Source organism: Fundulus heteroclitus, chromosome 18, assembly GCF_011125445.2.
Source record: "Fundulus heteroclitus isolate FHET01 chromosome 18, MU-UCD_Fhet_4.1, whole genome shotgun sequence".
Lineage (NCBI taxonomy): Eukaryota > Metazoa > Chordata > Actinopteri > Cyprinodontiformes > Fundulidae > Fundulus > Fundulus heteroclitus.
This window is the reverse complement of record NC_046378.1, coordinates 8,469,567-8,475,566: the sequence shown is the minus strand read 5'-3', so window position 1 is coordinate 8,475,566 and position 6,000 is coordinate 8,469,567. Positions and strand designations below refer to the sequence as shown.

Here is a 6,000-nt window from a genome sequence, read left to right as displayed (position 1 = left end):
TTAAATTGCTTGTGACAGTAACTATTTTAAGAAATTTGTATAATATATAATTTACAACATTTTATTTACCTTTGAGATCAGTAAAGTATTTTTGAATTTCTCTTGAATTCTGGATATATTTGTGAAGAAGAAATGGCGAATTATCTTAGTTTAATATGACAGCTATTTTAAAAATATATATATTAAAAAAATAATATGTGGGTGAGCAATTAGCAGTATTTCCAGGGCCAGCACTGTGTTTTTACTTGATATATGCAGTCAATGAAAGTCTTTGTTGATGTACTAATCTCCTTATTCATTCTGAATTTTTCAAAGTCCAATTAAAACAACAAGACACACTTTTTGTCTGAAACAAGTGAATACCAACGAGTAGTTTTGAAAACAGATTTGTGTCAGTACCCATACCATACCAGTTTATGTATAAAGAACTTTAAAACAACAAAGGTCATCAAAGTGCTGCACATACAACTGAAAATTACAGTAAAATTGCGTAAAACAGAGACAAGCTAAAATAAAACTGTCCTCTCAGGATGTGAAAAATGCTTCCACAAACAGGTGTGTTTTAAGAAGAGTCTTAAACTCTTCTGCCTGCCTGACATCCAAGGACGGATTATTCCATAACTGTGGAGCTGCAACAGTGGGGCAAAAAGATTTAAAAGCAAATGAGAGAACTTTAAAACTGATCTTAAAACTTACAGGCAACCAATGAAGGAAGTTTAAGATGGATTAATGTGCTCAGGTTAAAAGTTGTGCCTGGGTGTTACAGATGAATCATTGTTTCAAAAAATTGCCTTGATATTATGGTTTTTCTTTAGCTACCTGCCTCAAATGAATAGTAGTACTCTTCTCCACCACCCGAGGGCCCCTGGTTCCGAGGGAAAGGGGAGAGGAGCAGTAGTTAAGAGTGTTTTAGGCACAGAAACACAACACATAGTTCATAAACAACTCAGAATCAATAAAAAAGAAACTTATAACAGACTAAGTGGTGTTTTAGAGCGCATCTGGTTAGCGGATCTCTTTTCTGATTCAACGTGCAGCCATGACTGGTTCTGAATGAAGGCTTTATCTGGCAGCAGCTCTCCCCCGTTGCCTCCGGCGCATCGGACCGTACCAGCTTACTTTCTCCACTGGTTAAGAGCAAAATTATGTATAACTGATCGCTCTTCCTGCTACTCTGTTATCACGAACTGCAGCAGGAATAATTACTGATGGCCACAAGCTGTGAAAGAAGCCGAAACAGCTCGACAAAATTGGGGGTTTAGACTGAGCTCTGAATGTACAGTGCTGTGAACGTTTCATCGCAGCCCATGTGACCCATTTTTATTTTTATGCGTGAGAAATGCCATGTGTGGCGTGTGTGTGTAAGAAGTCAGGGAAATGCGTGTGTCCCACGGTCATTGCGGTGGCCGTATATACTCTTTATCCACATTTTATTTAAAAATGGCATGTCAAAAATATTTCAACACTTCACAATAATCAATGTAAAAAACAAAACCAAAAAAACTTCATAGGCAATTTAACCCTGGTTTTACTACACTTAAGTATCGATACATATTTCCTTTGGTACTTGGAGAATTCAGCTGTGCTGTAGAGCTCCCAGTCCAGAATTTTAAGGATGGCACGTCCAACTCCAGTTCTCGAGGGCCGGTCTTCTGCATTTTTCAGATCTGTCCCTGCTCCAACACATCTGATTCAAATGGATGATTTACCTTCTTAGTTTGCCATCAAGGGCTACATCTGAAATGTTCTATTTATAGCTCCTAGCTCCTGTTCCTTGACCTTTCATGAGGCCAACAGTAAAACGTCTAGTCAAACACGGGCCTACAACCCTCTGAAAATCAACGACAAAGTGTGCGTGTGCCCCAAAAGACATTTTCAGATGCAGCCAAGGTCTGCAGAGGCCTCCTAATTAAGGATTCATTAGGTTCAGCTGTGTTGAACAAGGACAAGACCTGAAACATGAAGGACACAGGCCCTTGAGGACTGACTTTGGACACCACTGCTTACACTGCATGAAAAGTGAGATTTTCGTCACTATGCGGCACTGTAGATTGTCGTGGAAGTTCAGGTTAACGGCTGTTCACGGCAATTTGCAGGCAACACCGAAAACTGCCGTGAATTGTCAGAAATTGACGTGGGCCTACCTTGGGAGTTGTCCCCCCATGACCCCCCTCCTCCTAATTCTAGGGGAGGCTTTAACATGTAAATGAAAATGCTGTGAGCTAAACAAATGTAAATCAGGGTTGCAGGGGGAGTTTTACCCCAAGTGACATTTCTCTAAAAGGTAAGAAAATCTCTGGTACAAATAGATCAGGCTCTATATAACCTAAATATAGACTCTTACATTTTACCTTGAATTGATTTATTTAATTAAAGTATGCTAGATTACTGTGTATGCCATTAGCAATGGCAAATGTTATGTAAAAAAAATACACAAAATAATTTATTTCAAAAATTTGTTTTAATCAGAATCAGTTGGTAAAATGTGAATCAGAATCAGCAAGGTAAAATGTGCATTCCATGCAAACATTAGAATCAGAATGAGAGGTCTGCAGAGATCACAGTCTTCTAGAGCTCAACTACTGTGCATAGTGGCATGACTACAGTGACCTTTTTTTTGGTCTTACTTAAATGCACAGAGGATGTATTAACTACACATCTCCCAGCAATGCGCTCAACTGGCAGAAATTATGCTGGGTATGACGTGTCTGTTCCCTGCAAGCCCCAAACTTCTATTGGCTTTCGTTCTGCTGACACCAAAACACTGTGCTTCACATAAAGCATATCAGCTGTGTCATTGCATGACAAAGTCCCAACCATTTGTCTTCCTAAAATACTGGCAAATTCTGCACCATATTCACATGTCCATGGCATATGAAGCTGTTGGCTCTGCTGAAATTGCCTCATAATCTGGACTTCAATTGTCCTATTGTTGTGATTAAACTTTCCCAGTATTCCATTAAAACGCTCAAATGAAAGCAGGGTTAACATGGGGTGCAAGTTTTGAATCGCATAAAAATGTGTATGTGTCACTAATTAGGTCAAGAATAGATTATGGGAGTGTGGTATATGGTTCAGCGGCTAAGTAGGTTAAAAATTTTTTACGTTATTCAAGCTAGAGCATTGAGAATTTGTTTAGGGGCAGTTAAATCAACTCCAGTATGTGCTTTACAAATAGAATCAGGAGAAATGCCATTATGTATCAGAAGGCAACAGATAATGGTTAATTACTGGATAAATTTAAAAGGACATAATGAAGATCATCCAGTTATGAAAGTATTAGAAAGTTGTTGGGAAAGACGAAAGGGTCAATTTAATAGTTTTGGATGGATTGGGGATGATAGAGCAAAAACATTTAATGTATATAACAAAGAATTCAGTCCAACAGTATTGTGGGCTTTGAGACCTACATGGATATGGAAATATATTAATATAGATAGATCATTATTAAATATTAAGACAAGAAATATAATAGATATCTGCCAAGAATTTTACAATCAAATACAGATTAAATATAATGATTATTTGCAAATTTATACTGATGGTTCGAAAAATCCAAAAAATGAAGCAACTAGTGTAGCTGTAGTGATTCCTGAATTAAAAATTAATATTTCAAAAAGAACATCTAATTATTTTAGTATATATGCGGTAGAATTATGTGCTATATTATTAGCTTGAGAATGGGTGGAGGATACAAATATAAATAAAATAATAATTTGTAGTGATTCATTATCTGCATTATTAAGTATAGAAAAGGGATGTACAATGATTTTTCGTTTTTTTTTTTTATTCTGGGATCATAAGGATTTGAAGGATATATATTAGGATCCAATAGATGGCAGTAATGCAACAACTATGGATGCAAGCTGTCGTTAAATCCTAAAGAAGAAGAAGAAGAAGAAGAAGAAGAAGACGACGACGACTTTACTGTGTTTGGATTTTACTGGTATGCCGGACAACGTCTCGCGTTCAACTCCTCTAGGACGCGATCCACAACTTTCAGCCAGTCCGCAGACTGATGAGAAGAAACTGCTGATTGCTATCAGTGGACTGTCTTGTCAGCTTACTCAACATACTGCCGACATGAATGAGAGGTTCACTCAACTGCAGAATTCGGTAAACTCCAGGTTGCTGTCCATAGAGGACAAGATGGCGGCTCTGCAGTCGAAGAACTGTGCTGGAGAGACTAACTCCATCAAGAGAAGACGGATGCACAAAAGCTTGCGGTAAGAATATATTTGACTGCTAGCTAAGCTAAAAGTAGCCTAGCCATAACCCAAAGCTAAGGGTGTATTTTTTGTGATTTACAGTACGCCGTCTTCACAACTCGGAGACAAATTGCAGGCGCTATGAACCGGCGCAAGGGTAAGATTTAAAGAATATGCTTTCATTCTGCGATAAAAGGAAATAGATACGGATAGATACCGATCATAACTGTACATTTTGTTTTCACAGACTAAGCACGCCTCATAATGAGGCAGTTACCTCCTATCTGCTCGGAGCAATAACTGCAAGCCTCGATTTACACTATATTGATAAAGACGACATTGTGTGTAAGGGACTTGTTTTACTGTTTCTCCCTTGTTTTTAATGTTACTGTGACTTGCGTTTGGTTTTTATTCATACCACTCTCATTTGTTTTCCAGCCGCCTGTAAGACGTATTACGAGACGGTACGCAGGAGCTTCAGATATACGCAGCCAGAGAACTCAATGCGGGCGGAAGCTGCCAAGAATTCAGCTCGGAGTCGAGCGAGAAGAAAGAGGGTAAGACTTTATTTGGTGACTATTTTTCAGGTGCATTGATAGATGTGTTGTGTCCATACGCAGTGCATCCCATCGCATAATACTGATTCATTGTTTTGTTTTTTACAGCTGCAGGAATCGAGGCAGAGCATGCTAGCTGATGAGGAAGTGGAACTCTGGATGTCCGCCACCGTCGACCTCATGTCTGACGAGGAAGATGGCGTCGTTGGCGGGGTCTCTGGATGGATTGCACCGCCGTCATTTCGTAGGCCGGATCTCTCTGAACTCTGTGAAGCTGCAGTCCCGGTTAGAGGCGACGCCGAAGTACAAAGCCACGCACAGCAGGCGTCTGCACATCGGACCTGCCTCAGAAAGAACGCCGCCAGCAGTTACCTACAACCCCGAGGAGGCAAACGGACAGTTCACGGAGTTGTAGTTTTTGGATACGCATGTGTGGGAAGATCCTCGCGTTGTATATAGTTGTGTGTGTGTTTTTAATAAAGCTCTTTCTTTGCATAAACATCTTCCTGGCAAATGTTAATTTCCTGTATAAATTCATTCATGTCTTTGAAGGTAGCCTAATGATAGTGTAGTAGCCTACATAAGATAACATGAATATACAGCATAATATAATATTATATATATATATATATATATATATATATATATATATATCACGAGTGATTTTACTAGTTTGAAAATAATGGTTTCAGCCAATACTGAGTAAGAACATTCTGGCCTGCCCTGGCCACGTGTGGTTTTGCTGCCAATCAGGAGCGATTTTACTTATTTAAAAATAGTGGTTTCAGCCAATACTGAGTAGGTTATTCAAGCCAGACCTGGCCAGCCGCGCGGGTTCGCTGCATTCATATGCTAATCAGGGCCATTAGTACAGCTGATCGCTCTCCACATACGTCAGAGTCCGGTTCCGACAATTTGTGGCACTGAAAACGGCAACAAGCACGGGTTGCAAATTGTCGTTAACTGCCGAAAATTAGGGAGATCTGCGGTAGTTTACGGGGACGAAAATCTCACTTTTCATGCAGTGTTAAGGCCTCCTAGCCATCACCTCAATCACAAAGTATATGAGCAAAAACACAATGTCTGCTACAAACTTAATTGCTGGTTCTGGACAGTTAAGCAGACGAATGAACCACATGTTGTGCATGTGCTAAAGATTTGCATTTTCCAGAAATTATGAAAGATCTTTTACATATCCTCTTTCATACAGACATTCAATGACCAAATAAAGGTGA

General features: G+C 39.4%; 1 protein-coding gene and 1 long non-coding RNA gene across 5 annotated transcripts in view; one reads left to right on the top strand and one right to left on the bottom strand.

Moving 5' to 3' along the window:
- The window catches only part of LOC105940333 (von Willebrand factor A domain-containing protein 5A), an 84,696-nt gene that overhangs the window by 20,878 nt on the left and 57,818 nt on the right, over positions 1-6,000 (bottom strand). The gene's annotated exons all lie outside the window — the stretch shown is intronic.
- LOC118566691 lies at positions 3,782-4,980 on the top strand. The gene is made up of 5 exons (XR_004933232.1): positions 3,782-4,226; positions 4,311-4,365; positions 4,456-4,553; positions 4,647-4,765; positions 4,874-4,980. It is a non-coding gene; the product is annotated as an uncharacterized LOC118566691 (long non-coding RNA).